The sequence below is a fragment of the Miscanthus floridulus genome, chromosome 17 (assembly GCF_019320115.1).
Source record: "Miscanthus floridulus cultivar M001 chromosome 17, ASM1932011v1, whole genome shotgun sequence".
In the NCBI taxonomy this organism is placed as follows: domain Eukaryota; kingdom Viridiplantae; phylum Streptophyta; class Magnoliopsida; order Poales; family Poaceae; genus Miscanthus; species Miscanthus floridulus.
Window position 1 is genome coordinate 45887971 of NC_089596.1, and position 16190 is coordinate 45904160.

The following is a 16190-nucleotide window of genomic DNA, read 5'->3' on the forward strand; positions in this document are numbered from 1 at the left end:
CAAGATGTCCAAACCTCTTACAAGCTTTGCCAAGCTCCAAAAGACTACTAAAAGGAAAATTACAAGAGATGGTAGTGAGGTGTTTGGCTCCAAATGAGGAGTGAGAGAGAGAGAGAGAGCTCTCCCACTCTTCTTATACTAGTGGGAAGGGCAATTGCAGGGCATATTTTGTGGAGATCATGCATGCAATCGTCCTAGGGGCATTGATTGCACCACCTGATCGAAGGTGGGGCTGAGAGGTAGTGCTGGGGGTGCGGCCGCACCCTGGCTGGCCCCTCTGGCCACTGCCTTTGGCAGGTGGTCTGGTGGCTGGGCCTGGGCTCCTTCCCCAGTGGTTTTGTGCCTAGATCTTCAAGGTATGTGGGCCTTCTTCAAGGTGTCTGTTTGTGCCTTTTGGTTTATTTTCCACTGTATTGGTGTATAAATCCTACAAAACATTAATCTTGCAAATACATGTGGAACTATGTTAGTAGTAAAGGCATATGTGTATAAGTTTGCTTATTTCTCCTCTTTTTGAGTGTTAATTGGTGGTTGGATTTGGTCGTTAAGTACCGCCAACACATGTCGTACAAATATGGCCCAACAAGATGGGCATACGGTCGCATCCGCTATGGAATGGGGTGCACAACCCTAGCCTTAACTTTCAAGACCGGCCAAGCCACTGGGGACCTCAACCTCGTTGATCATGGTCAAGGCCACTGGCACCACTACCAACAAAGGCGACCAGCGAGACAGGATCGGCTACCTGCCCTCGTATTGTCGCCATGACACCACCAAGAGAACGGGAGATGATGATGAAGGCCAAGGCAAGCTCACATTGCACAGGACAGTTGGCGAACCACCACTGTGCCAACAATGCCATCATGACTGGCACTGTAGCATCATGCCACACCATGCCACAACATGGGAACAAGACCATGACAACAACCACACTAGAACGTGCACTGATGCTAGGACAAGATGGCCTTCCTTGCAAGCCAAGCTTACTAGTTTCCCCCTCCCTTAGGCTCATGACCACTCGGTTAGAAGAACCTCTCTCTTTGTATGTAGCCTAGCCCCTGGACACTATATAAGGGCGGCCAGGCCTCCCATCTGGGGGGACGAACTCTTGAGACTTCATTTGGGCTTCATCCACTTAGCGCCTCCTACCTCTTTCCCATAGCTTACACACCCCATTGTAAGAACTTCATAGCATTCAACCGAGGAATATGCACTCGAACTCTCTCTAAGACTGGACGTAGGGCACTGGTATGAACTAGTATAATTCCTTATGTCTTTGGATGCTACCATCATCTTAAAAAGCAGCATGACATACATATAAATTCACTAGCCGGTTGACAAAACACCGACACTATGTATTTCATGTATATTGCTTGCAAAGCACTTTTCTCCAATACATGTGGAAATGGGTCAGTATGAATAACATATATGTGTAATCAAGTTTGTTTCTCCCCTTATTTGGCAGTCAAATGTGGTCAATAAGGACCACCAACAAGATCCCCTAAGCTTACCCCTTGCTCGTCACGAGCAAGAGCTAAGACTTTGGTTGTTGATTAGGAGTTGCTACAATACTGATTATATTTCAAAAGTACCATGTCTATAAAAAGTATTCTTCCTTAATTTAAATAAGTTTGACATTTTTATCCACCCTTCTTGTTTTGATTATTGTGGGGCTTGTTGCTTTTCCAAGTCTTGAGTCATTTGTAAGATAGAACAGTTTCACAGAACCACTAGTCATTCATTCCTTAATTAACCTTCTTTTCAGAGGTTTTTGATAGTTTCACAAATAAAGAGTAAGTTCTTCGAATGATTCACTCGATCGCTCAAATGTGTATGATCCTTACGGAAGGCTTTTGATGTTGCCTTTCTTTTTCATCCTACTTTAATAGGCTTTTTGTGGAGTTTTGGGTAGGTATGAACGAGAGGTATACTTGCATCACATAATTTTGTTAATCCAAAAACTAGATACAAGGAGATGCAAGTCATACACTTTGATCAAGAAGTGCAAGTGTGTGAATTTTAAACCTTTTTGAACTCCTTTTTGCATGTCTCTCTCTCTTTTTGCTTTTGTTTTGAAAATATGGGCTATCTTTCTTTTCTTTTTCTTCATGCTTTTTAGCATGGAATTTTTCTCTTCTCATGCTCCTTGGCAAGGATTTTTCTTTTTTTGTTTTTTACACAGCCCATTTTTTTCTTTTGGCAAATAAATATTTTTAGAGAGAGACTCATGACATGTGAATGGAGTATTTTTATTTGGTGGGCAGATAGCATGTTTTTGCATAACTCTTAGTATAAGAGTCAGCATATTATTTCTAGGTGTATGTTGACGGTAGTTAACAACCATTATAAACCGTCAATAAAACATGCATAAGGGCACAATTGAGATCACCAACAAAGGTCTAGGGGTTTAAACTAATAAATTCCATGAGTTTTGGTGATTCTGTGATTTTTGCAGGGTTTATCCAGAAAACCATCAAGGTGGACCTACATGTCATATTTAATTGCGCTTATCCACAGCAAAACGGACACTAGAAAACTCTAGAAGACTCGAGAGGACTCCACACCAAGGCAGAGAGCGAGGGGCTACTAGGTGGGGCCACCCGACCCCACCTACAAGCCGCCCGGCCCCTGGGCCCACCTGTTAGCCTCTGTGTTGCAATGTCGGATCTCCACCGCCCCCTAGGTTGCATCTACGCCATTCCTTAAGTCGGTTTGATCCAAGGGCTCACGTTGGATGCTCCGGCCTATATATATAAGTCCCTACCAACCCTAAAGGCATCAAGTCATTTGAGAAGATAGAAATCCTAATCATCCTCAAAGCTCCACCATATTCTAGGGCATAGCCAGTTAGGCTAGGTCTAGAGGGAGGCAAGTAGGCTTCGTTTGGATTCCCGATCGTGTCACGTGCATGGTTTGGTATAATCTTCGTACCCCCTCTCTCTTTTGTATTTGCGTTATTTTTATATGCTTGCTACAACTGTTATGACAATATTAGTATTCATCTTATTCATGTTCTTTGTTATAATGTTCATTGTCTACTTTGATTATATACCTAGTATAGTTGGATTATCATCATATTCATGCATATGTTCATATAGCGCTCACCCTAAGGATCCACGGGTGGGTGGTCGACATTGTGTAAGTGTGGTGCTTATATGTTGTTTACTTGTGGATACACCCTATATTCCGGGTCATGTGGTAGATCGCTGATGTGACACTCCCGTTGAGTCCTTTGTAGTCCACTCCCCGAAGAAGGTAGCACGTAGGATCTGGTTACGAAGGGGGACAAGCTCTGTTCTTAATCTCCCTTAGTAATATCCCTTATGTGTAGATATGAAGATGATCTTAGCAATGACTATTAGGTGTAATTGCACTAATCAATGTATGCTTTGACTTATAATTAAGGATGACTTAGGAATTATTCCTCTAATATTCTACCTGACCATGATAATGCCATAGAAAGGAGTACTCTGAGTGATTTATCATTATCATTGATCAATACTTATTATATATCTTATCATATGACTTACCCCTGTTATGAGTAGAATATTGGTTGTGGTTTACTTAGTATCATTCTAGTAGTGATGCTAGGCAGCACCAACAAGCATCTTTGGCACCATCACTAGGGATGACAACCTAGTAAAGTAATGTTAGGAGATGTAGGTAATTGATAGGTGTCTATTAAATCAAGTGACAAGTTAATAAATACCAACAAGCATTTCTGGCGCCATTGCCGGGGAAGGTCGCTAGGCAAAAGAAATATTGATAAACTTATACTTATTGATGTGATCGAGAAAACCATTTAACTCTACTCGAGCAGGATGGATAACCCTTGTTTTGTCTATTTTTATATCTTATGTAGGGTAATGTATGACCGGTTTTGATCTTTCGACAAACTACATTAAAAATCCAGAAGCATTAATCAGGAGAACTAAAGCTAAACTCAAGAAAGTCTTAGCTTTAGATTCGGAAGAAACCAGACAAGGCGAAGCTTAACACCAGACTTTGAAGCCATGGCTGACAATACTCTCCATGAATTCTCTGCTCCAACTATGGCCAACATCCATACTAGACCGACAACCAATGTTAGAGACAATGGATTCGAGCTCAAGCCGACTCTCATCAACATGGTGCAAGCGAGCCAATTTTGTGGAAAGGCACATGAAGATGCTAGTTCTCATCTCCAACACTTCCGAGAGATCTACAACACTTTCACCAATAAGGGAGTAACCAAGGATGCCATACTACTTCGCCTCTTCCCATTCTCACTTTTGGGGAAGGCGAAGTAGTGGTTCTACGCCAACAAAGACAGAAATACTACATGGCATAACTGCTCCACTGCCTTCCTAGCAAAGTTCTTTCCCACAAGCAAGACCAATGCTCTGCGTTGGAGAATTTTAAGTTTTCAATAGCAACATGATGAATCTATCCCTGAGGCATGGGAATGCTTTCAAGACAATATGTCAAAATGTCCTCATCATGGGATGGAGCATTGGCTACTCATGCAGATGTTCTACCATGGGTTGACCAATAGTACCCATGAGACCATGGATGCTACTGCTAGAGGTGCATTCTTGTCACTTACACTACCAGCTGCGACCACTCTTGTGGAGAAGATGGCCTCCATCCAAGGCTGGAATGAAGAACGTGTTCAGACCCACAAGAGAGGTGGAGGTATGCATCAACTCAAGGAGGTAGACATGCTATCTGCTAAGATGGACCTACTGATGAAGAAGCTTGAAGACTGAGCTAATGAAAAGCAAGAAGTCATGCACATTCATGATTCACGCATGACGTGTGAAGTATGTGGCAACATTGGGTATTCAGGGAATAGCTGTCCTGAAACCCAAGAGGATGTGAACTTTGTCAACAACAACTACTATCGTCCTCTATAGAATCAAGGATTGAACCAACAACAAAGGCCAAACTACCAAGGTAACCTCAAGGTAATAATTATAATAACTTCAATCAACCACCCTTGAGAGAATTAATTGCTGGCCAATCTAGACTTATGGAAGGATTATCTAAAAAGGTAGCTACCAATGATAAAATATTAGAAAACATAAATAATAGAATGGATAGTTTTCTTCTGCCATTAAGAACCAGCATAGCTTTAATAAAATGATAGAATCACAAATAGCTCAGCTAGCGGTTGTTGTTCCTCCATCCGACAAAGGTAAGATTCTGGAGCAGCCGGAAGATTTAGAAACTGCAAATCTTGTTGATATTCACAATGTAGCTTACTACTACATGGAGCCATCAATGGGAAGGTGGATAGATTACACCTTGCTTGACAAGAAAGGTGATCCAAGGAGACCTATCATCCCAATCGCCATTGGATCAAATCTTCCGGGAAGCTATCTGTGACTTCGGAGCAAATGTCAACATCATGCCTAAGGTAATTTATGACAAAATTTTAGGAGATCCTTTGTTGTGCACAAATATGTGTTTGTAGCTTGCAGATCAATCACTCTGCTACCCCAAGGGAGTCCTTGAAGATGCCATTGTCTGAGTAGGACAATCATATGTTCCCATAGACTTTGTGGTTTTGGAAATAGGTGGAGATGTAAGGGCACCCATCATCCTAGCCTGACCTTTTTTGAGCACCACAAAAGCCATAATCTACACACACAGTGCCAAGATTTATTTTACAATTAAGGACAAGAAGGAGAAGTTCTTGTTCAAGAACTGTATCTTGCAATCTCCTAGTCATCCACAAATGGCATACCTACCCGAAGAGACAACAGTAACCAAGAAGAAAAACAATCAAAGAAGGAGGAAGAACAAGACTAGTTAACCATAAGAAGAAACGGTCAACATGATCAACACACTCCAATCTGAGTATGACCACCTCCTTGCTTCACCATTCCTTGCTAAGAAGGATGATCCTGGCGTACCGACGATCGAGTGTACCATTGGAAAAAGCATCTTCCACAAGACCTTCTGCGACATTGGATCGGGCGTCAATATAATGTCCAAGGTAATGTATGAATATTTATTTGGTAATGAACCTTTGTTCCCTACATATATGTAGTTGCAGATGGCGGACCAATCAATCTGATTCCCTAAGGGAATAGCGAAGGACATTATGGTAAGAATACACGACCACTATGCCCCTGCCAATTTCATGGTCCTAGACATGGGAGAAGAAGACGACGATACACCCATCATTCTTGGAAGACCGTTCCTCAACACCACCAGCGCGATCATCTACGTTAGATCTAGACAAGTCCACTTCGAATTCCCTGGAGAAAAGGTATGCTGTTAATTTTAATAGTTATACTACTTATGAACAGCCAAAGAGGAACCGCTCTAGGAGGAGACGTGGGTCATCCCAATGTCAAAGGAACCAACCTCGATGGAATGAATGGAAAGATGAAGAACCTAAAGTGCCTATGAAAGATGAACCTACTCCGCCTAAGACAAGTCCACAGTCCAGGTAGGTGTGGAAAGAAAAAGGTGACATCATCATCGGAATCACCATCACAAGAAGTGCACTCATCTGAGTCTCCACCGCTGAGACTGGATGATGCACCCAAGGAATGAAGGACTTCTCCCCAGTCAAGTCCTGTCCGGAGGACTTAAAAATCCAAAACCTCACCATGAGGTAACAATGGTAGTTATCCATATTTACTTTCTAGCATTGCATAAATTATTTTTCACTTTAGCATATTTACTTTTCTGTATTTGCCTTGCACTAATAAAAGAAAAATAAAAAGTTTCATTACTACATATAAAATCTTAAAGCCCCATGTGAATAAATCTATGGTGTGTAAACACCTACGGAAGTATTCATTGTGGTAGCATAAAAATAAAAATATTAAGCATGCATATTTTTTCTTCTTCATTTAAAAAATAATATTAAATGGACATCTTGCTAAAATTTTGTGAAAAGAAAATCTATTTAAACCCACAAGGACAACAAATATTTGAATGGCTGACCACTAACCCCTTATCCTAATATGTGCCATGAGTTTTAGTGTTCTTGTTGGAGTATTTTGTAGGATGACACATAAGATCAAGAGCAAGTTTACTCGGCTGTCTTCATCAACCCAAAGTACATCTTTCTGAACCATTGCTGTACTCGCTACACATGAGGAACCCAACTCTGAATGAATGAGAAGGACATCAGCTGGCAAACCCGCTCCGAGAAGGATCACTCAACATTCAACAATCGACCATAGCAACATCCAGCTTGGGGGAGGAGCATCCCCCGTGTATCTAGCTAAGTATTTCTTTCCTTTAGTTTTACTATTTTTGAGTTTGCTTTATATTAGCTAAAGAAATAAAAAGATGCATAACAAACTAAAACAAAATAAAAATTTGTCCTAGCCAGTTATATATATATATAAGGTGTGATCTTAAAACTTGAAAACAAAATAAAAAGTGTGTGTCTAGTTTTCTATTTTTAAGAGCTCAATAAATAAAAGACTTTGAGATAATCTCTTGCAATGGAAATGATGAATAGTTGCTCTATTCTAATTCCTTTCAAGTACCTAGTTTTTAGCCTTGAATTCTCCTGAATTTTGGATACGACTGTCTTGATATAAGAATTTACTCTGAACTTGCAACTCGTGGGTAGCATATGCTTGATCTAAGTCTAGGTAATTGATGGATATGATATGAGAAGGTTTGAGCTGCTATTTATCTTGTTCCAAGTGATACTAGAGTTCTGGAGCTTTATCTTTTAAAAACATAAAAATTCTACATGATGAGCTCCTGTATGACAAGCTTGAATTCCTATCAAAACCATATATGATATTTAGATTAGGAAAACTTCCACTCTTATATGTTGCTTGCATTGCATTGAGTTTAGTCAAGCTTTGTTGACCCTTATGAGAGGTTTGTCATGCTCTTAAAATCAAGATCACGTACACACCACCCACATATGCACTACTCCTACACTGGGGGTAGGCGCAACAACATGCCATTCCATCTAGATCCACCCAAAAATGTTTTACTCTTACACTGGGAGTGAACACCAAAAATATACCCTATAGGATATCCACCAAATAAATGCTCCAAATTCTTGTTGCCATCTCTCAAAAGCTTTGTTGTAGAAAAGAGACATGGGGCTATGCAAAAGTTATTCATAAAAAAAAGAAAGAAAGAAAAAATAGAAAAAAATGGACAAGTGTCCGAGCTATTGAAAACAATGGGTACTCTGATGCCCGCCTAAAAAAGAAGAGATGAATAAGATAGCACATGTTTTCTTGCAAAGTTGTTTGAAAGTTTCAAAAGAGAGATATGTTTTCAAGGAACAAAGTAGAATTAGGTTAGCCACCATATATATCGTCCATATACATCCACACACATGCACATCTTGATTTGATTATATGACATAACCCTCTTTGGATCCGAGATTTGACTTTACAATATATGTATTATAAGTATGCTCTTTCATGCTTTCTCCACTCCTATAAGCTCCACATAAGCCTTAGTTGTAGGAATAAAAAGGCATAACATTATTATTGTCTTGGTGAGGATCCACAAATACCACATGTATAGAGAGACTCATACAATGGAAGCTCTGAGTTTTATTTTAAAAACCTATAAAACTCCAGAATAATGGTTGAGCAAAGAACTTGAGACATAGTGCTTAACTTGATTATTCTGTCTTTCAATTACTCAAGACCCAAGTGAAGGCTAAGGAGCCCCATAGTTGAAGGTATTATGGGTAAGTTTGAAAGTCAGATCAGTTTACTTTAATCCAGAGGAAAATTCTTGTTTGAACGTATGTGTACTTTTGAGGAATGTATTGAAGCAACACCTGATCCATTTACTAAGTTTAGCATTGCTAAGGGACTAGCAAAGGTTAAGCTTGGGGAGTTTGTTGATGGTAGTTAACAACCATTATAAACCTTCAATAAAACATGCATAAGGGCACAATTGAGATCACTAACAAAGGTCTAGGGGTTTAAACTAATAAATTCCACGAGTTTTGGTGAATCTATGATTTTTGCAGGGTTTATCCAGAAAACCGTCAAGGTGGACCTATATGTCAGATTTAATTGCGCTTATCCATAGTGAAACAGACACCAGAAGACTCTAGAAGACTCGAGAGGACTCCACGCTGAGGTAAAGAGCGAGGGGCTGCCAAGTGGGGCCACCCAGGCCCACCTGTCGGCCTCTGTGTTGCAATGTTAGTTCTCCACTGCCTCCTAGGTTGCATCTACGCCGTTCCTTAAGTCGGTTTGATCCAAGGGCTCACGTTGGACGCTTTGGCCTATATATATCAGCCCCTGTCCCCCTGAAGGCATCAAGTCATTGGAGAAGATAGAAACCCTAATCATCCTTAGAGCTCCACCATATTCTAGGGCATAGCTAGTTAGGCTAGGTCTAGAGGGAGGCAAGCAGGCTTCGCTTGGATTCCCAATCGTGTCAAGAGCGTGGTTTGGTATAATCTTTGTACCCTCTCTCTTTTGTATCTCCATTATTTTTATATGCTTGCTACAATTATTGACAATATTAGTATTCATCTTATTCATGTTCTTCGTTACAATGTTCATCATCTACTTTGCTTATATGCTTAGTATAGTTGGATTATCATCATGTTCATGCATAAGTTCATATAGTGCCCACTCTAAGGTACCATGGGTGGGTGGTCGACATTGTGTAAGCATGGTGCTTATACATTGTTTACCTATGAATACACCCTATATTCTAGGTCATGTGGTAGATCGCGGACGTGGCACTCCTATTGAGTCCTTTGTAGTCCACTCCCCGATGTAGGTAGCTCGTAGGATCTGGTTATGAAGGGGGACAAGCTCTGTTCTTAACCTCCCTTAGTAATATCCCTTATGTGTAGTTATGAAGATGATCTCAGCAATGACTATTAGGTATACTTGCACTAATCAATGTACGCTTTGACTTATAATTAAGGATGACTTAGGAATTATTCCTCTAATATTCTACCTGACCATGCTAATGTCATAGAAATGAGTACTCTGAGTGATTTATCATTATCATTGATCAATATTTATTATATATCTTATCCTATGACTTACCCCTGTTATGAGTAGAATATTGGTTATGGTTTACTTCTCCATCAATAGTATAAGTTATCAATACTTGTTCATGCTAAACCATCCTTGTGGTAAACATATAAATAACAATACCTGGAGTACTCTTGGGTGAAGTGCTACAATGGTATATTATCTGTGCGCTTACAAATCCTTTTTCATTCATATCTATATATTCTTTCTAGTCACATAAGATGATAAAGAACTACTTAGTATCATTCTTCTAGTGATGCTAGGTAGCACCAGCAAGCATCTCTGGCACCATCACTAGGGATGACTACCTAGTAAAGTAATGTTAGAAGATGTAGGTAATCAATAGGTGGCTACTAAAACATGTGACAAGTTAATAAATACCAATGGTGTACCTGAATCTTGATCATGGGTGCATGATGAGAATCTCACAAGGGTCGCAACAATTTGACAAAGCTCAACATGATAACAAGTAGCATATGACTAAGGGTTTTTCATTGTATAATGTCATATGGCCTCGGTAGGATATATCATCATTGAGGAACTTTTTACTTTAGCATTTTTTTAAATTAAAAACTCTGGATGCTAAGTTTCTCTTAGAATAAATTCATAGTAAATTTCATTGTACCATATCATAACTTGCAACAACTTAGAAAAGGATCATGCATTTGCAACCCACAAGTTTTAAGTTTTTAGGATGAGACATTTTTAGCCAACAAACTTAAACCTTGGGGAATACTAAGTTATAAACTAGGTACAGATGAATTATAAGACAGAGCAGCCATTCATCATTTCAACAAGGAGAAACAAAACATTCCTACTACACATATGTGGAGTGGAATGATTATTTTTTTGTTCTTTTATCATGTAATTTTTTTTATAATTAAGCAAGATAATAAAATAAAGAAATACGGGACACAAGTTACCTCTGTGGGGGTCCTCCCCCAAGCTAGCTCAAGGCCTACGGTCCTCCGGATGCTTTTTTTTAATAAGAGGCAAACTCGGGGGCTAATTTTATTATATTATGTTTTTTAGTAGTAAGCACAATTACAACCTTGATCATTTATGGAGGATTTAAGTTCCTAAAATTTTATTATAATTATTATTATTTCTATAAGAAGTATTCTAGTAACTAGAAAATGATATGTTTTTTAGGAATTTTTTTAAGGATATTGATGTGTGTGTAATAAATTAAACATGCAGTTTATATTTTGAGTTTTAAATATGCAGTTTAAAGAATTTGTGATAATTATCATTTTACCATCGGTCAGGGCTCATCATTATAAGTCCGTTGAGTAGGACCCTTCTCCTAGCTTGATGATGCACCTGGTCTAGGAGAGGCCGATGCAGATGACTGTGCTTCTTTGGGTTTCCACACCATTTTGTTTGTTCTTGGTGGCATGTTGGTGGACATTAGAGCTTCTTCCTTTGGTTTCCTCTCCATTTTGTTTTTCTTTGGTGGTGTGGAAATAGGCTTTGGAGTTTCTTCTTTCGAGATTTGTTTGGCTTTCTTTAGCTCCGGCCTTTTCTTGATCTCTTTGTTCTTATTTTTGTTGATGAGGTTGTCCACTAGTTGAGGTTGAATCTCAACTTCTCTTATGCCTTGTGGGTTTGCCCCTATCGGGGTTATAACCCCAGGATGTCTCAAGGCACCGATTAGTTAGCAGGCCGAGCGGCCCACAATACATCGGCTAGAAAGAATCCGAACGACCAAGGCCTAGCTAGGCTAAGCGAACCAGGCCAAACGCCAAGGCCAAGGTCAGCCACGACCCCTTCCTTCTACCTTAGCCGCATGGCGCGCGAGAGACACATGACCTCTCCACTGTCCCAACCCTTGGAAGGGACAGGGAGAGATCGAGCCTAACCAAGCGTGCCTGCTCTAGCAAGAACAAGCACGCCACTCTGACCCCACCAGGACCGAGGGGACAGCGGTCACCTCAGTCTGGTCAGACGCCATGTTGTCCAGATAAGACAACACCATACGGCGGTGACAACCAGTATGGCGACCCACCATCCAAGTACAGTCTAACAGGACGCATGTACGATTCTACCCACTATGGATGGGATCCACAATGAAGGCCTTGACTTAGAGGCCATCCAGACCGACAGGAGTCATGACCCCAACGATTAGGATCGTGGCCCTCAGCTCCTCAAACAAACAAGGTGATCGACAACCTAGGGATGGCTACCAACTCAGGTATGATGCCCCAAGAAACCAGGAGGCAATGACAAAGGCCACAGCGGAGACCACGTTATGCAAAATGGCTGGCGAACCACCACCGTGCCTACAGTGCTACCACGAGTGGCACAGTAGCGCCATGTCACACCATGCCACCATGTGGCCATAAGACCATGATAACAACCATGCTCGGATGTGCACCACAAGATGGCATAGCTTGCAAGCCAAGTTAGCTAGGCCCTCCCTCAGGCTCATGAACCTTCGGTCAGGAGAACCTTCCTCTTCATACATGCACTGGCCCTAACTCTATATAAGGATAGCCAGGGCATCCTTCCCATTCATCCTCTACCATTTTACTCATTCTCCATCGTAGTAGGGCTCCTGGAGCTTCCCTTCAAGCAGTCCATCTCCTAGCTCTAGCTCTCCTACCTCTTCCACCATTCTTGCACCCGTCATTGTAAGAACTTCAGAGCATTCAAGCGAGGAACATGCACTCGATCATCTCTGAGACTAGATGTAGGGCTCTAGCCTAAACTAGTATAAATCCTCATGTCTTTTGGATGCTATCATCATCTTTCTAGAGCAGCGCGGCAATCGTATAAATTTACTAGTCCGGTTTACAAAACACCAACAGACCCGTACTTGATTCTGATCATGAAGCATTACTCCTATCTGGACTGGAAATCAAACTTCTCTTCTTTACCAGTGATATTGAAGCAGATTTCTCCAGCTCCAACATCAATCTGTGCTCCCACAGTGCTCAAGAAAGGTCACCCAATTATGAGAGGTGATTCTTTCATTATTTCCATGTCCAGCACTATGAAGTCAACGGGGACGAAGTAACCCTGGAATTTCACTAGAATATCTTTAGCGATCCCCGCTGGATAGCGGACCGATGAATCAGCCAGTGTTGGCATTTCTTAGCGCAATCACCAAGTGAGGAGGTTTTAAGTCCATCACTGGCAAAGGCGCCAGAAATGCCTATTTGTATTTCTTAACACCATTGCTAAGATTGAGTTAATCTTAGCAACGCTGCCAAGAAGCACCAAATACGATAGTTCTTAACGATTACAGAGAATATCCGCAAGCACACGGATCTATCATTGTAGCATTTCACCTAAAAGTATTCAGGGTATCGTTATTCATATTTTCCTAAAGGAGGGCAAGGTATAAGAGTCTAGCATGAGCATAAACATGATTACATACTTGCATAGCGGACCATAGTTCATGATAGGGGTAAAAATGGTATTTCATAGATAGTGGACACACATCTGGGCCAACCTCAAGGATAAAAGGAAAACAAAGAATAAAAGAATGCTCCTACATGGAGCGGGCATGTTCTAATATAGCCGTGCAAAGAATAGTTAATGATCATACAAGTTATATGACTAGAGTTAGAACTAAGTGTGAGATGGACGGGGAGATCTCTAGGAACTGGTTTGCCAGCGCATGGGAGACTTTAAAATTCCTACACAATACCCAGACATGGGGGGTTATAAGGGATGGACAGGGCTGTCACCACCTACCCCTCAACCGTGGGATATCGTTGTATCCGAAGGTTCCTGTATACCCAAGCACCATGCTCATGTACAAGGAAACTACCCATATCCCCCTAGGACTCTAACCCCATAGATCGACAAGCAAGAATATGGGCAAACCCGAAGGAACAATGAACCGTCACCCCAACACTAGATCTACTTCTACTCATACAAATCATATGAATGATTAAGCATGAAGTTGAACATGTTAAGATCATGACACATAAACTATATGCTAGTTCATAAAACATGATTATAACAAGGCAACTATACACTAGTTCATATGCACTAATATATAAAGAATATGAGAGCAAGACTTTGGAAGAACTCTTCATAGTATTATTCATACCAAGATGTCACTTTTCTTCCAAGGTGCCAAGCCCTCCTTGATTGCTTTGCTAGCTCCAAATACTACTACTAAAGCTAAGAGAGTACAAGTAGAGAGGTGAGGTGTATAGCTCCAAATGTTGTGTGTTGTAGAATGAGCTCCTCCCATGCTTATATAGTGAAGCATGGTCGGTTTGGCCTCAGTAAATTAGGAAACCAGCCAAAACCGACGTAGCATGGCGGCATGCAACTGCTAGAGGAGATGGGCTCAGGCGACAGTGGCAGGGGTCTGGCCGCACCCCTGGTGCGCCCGTAGCCTGGTGGCGCCGTCTTGTGATCGCCTTCACGTGGTCGGTTCCTAGGTGGGCCTAGGCCCATCCCACGTTAGTGCTTGGCCCTAGTTTGTCCTATAGGTGGGCTTCTTCATGTATTTCCTTTGCGCATTTCTACATTACGATTTCTACTTTGAGCCTTTTGCTAGGTTTTGTTTATTTTCCACTTGTATTCGAATGTGTGTCCTGCAAAACAGGATTTCTCTGATACAAGTGAAACTATGTCAATAGTAAAGGCATATGTGTGAAAAGATTGTTTATTTCTCCTATTTTGGATAATAATTTGTGGTCAAATGTTGTCATTAGTGACTGCCAACAAATCCCCCAAGCTTAACCTTTGCTCATCCCGAGCAAATAGCTAAGTACTTGGTTGTTGATCAGGAGTTGCTACTATGTCATTATAATTCACAAGTGCCATGTCTATAACAAAGCATTCTTTTGCAATTCAAATAAGTTGGCATTTTATCCACCCTTTACCTTGATTCTTGTGGGGCGTATGGCTTTTCCAAGTTCTTGGGCGGTTGCAAGAAAGAACAGTTATAACAGAATCATCAATCATTCATTCTTTGATTAACCATCTATCCGGAGGTTTTATGAGTTTTGTAAAACAAATGTAAGTTCCTCAAATGATTCTCTCGATCGCTCTATGTGTATGAAACCTCACCAAGGCATTTGATATTTTGCCTTCTTTTTCATAACCTACCACTAAGGCATTTGATTAGAGTTTTGGGTAGGTATGAAAGTGGGGCATACTTGCATCACATATTTTGCTAAGTCAAAAACCGGGCCTCAAGGAGATGCAAGTCATACACTTTGATCAAGATGTGCAAGTGTGTGGAATTTTTTCATAAAGTTCTAATTCTAAATATTTTTGGTTCTCCTTTGAATCATGAATCTCTCTCTTTTTGAATAAATGCCTTTTATTTGAAAGTATGGGCTATCTTTATTTCTTTCTTTTCTTTTTCTTTTCTTTTCTTCATGCTCTTTGGCATGCTCTCTCTTTTTTTCTCTCATGCTTTTTGGCATGGATATTTTTCTTTTCCTTCCCCTTTTTTAGCATAGCCCATACTATTCTTTTTGGCATAAGAAAAATTTTGAGAGAGAGACACATGATAAAGTGAATGGAGTAATTATGTAGTGGATGGGAATATCATATTTTTGTGTAACTCTCAGTGTAAGAGTTAGCAATTTATTTTGTGGGTGTACGTGTGTCTTGATCATGGGTGCATGATGAGAATCTCAACAAGGGTCACAATAATTTGACAAAGCTCAATGCTGAAACAAGTAGCATATGACTTAGGTTTTGAATTTTAATCATGTCATATGGCCTTGGTAGGTATTCATAATCATTGAGGAACTTTTGATTTTAGCATTTTTGAAAGTAAAATCTCTGAATGTCAAGTTTCTCTAAGAACAAAATCATAGTAAATTCTATTTGTACCATATCATAGCTCGCAACAACTTAGAAAAGGAGCGTGCATTTGCAACCCACAAATTTTCAAGTTTTATGATGAGACATTTTTAGCCAGCAAACTTAAATTTTGGGGAATACTAAGTTATAACCTAGTCACAGATGAATTATAGACAGAGCAACTATTCATCATTTCAACATAGGAGAAGCTAAACATTCCTTAAAAACATAAGAGAGTGGAATAAAATTTTTTGGTGTTTTATCATATTTCATTTTTTGGTATTTTTAATTTTTTTCATAATTTTTTAGATGCTAATAAATAAATGTAGAAAATAAATGCAAAAATTAAAAATACGAAAAAGATACAAGGTACCTCGGCGGGGGTTCTCCCCCAAGCTTGCTCCAGGCCTA

At 40.3% G+C, this 16190-nt stretch overlaps 1 non-coding gene across 1 annotated transcript; it reads right to left on the reverse strand.

Moving 5' to 3' along the window:
* Nucleotides 1–4377: 4377 nt before the first annotated feature.
* Nucleotides 4378–4486, reverse strand: LOC136519176 (small nucleolar RNA R71). Its single transcript, XR_010774738.1, has one exon. It is a non-coding gene; the product is annotated as a small nucleolar RNA R71 (small nucleolar RNA).
* Between the last annotated feature and the right edge of the window lie 11704 nt (nt 4487–16190).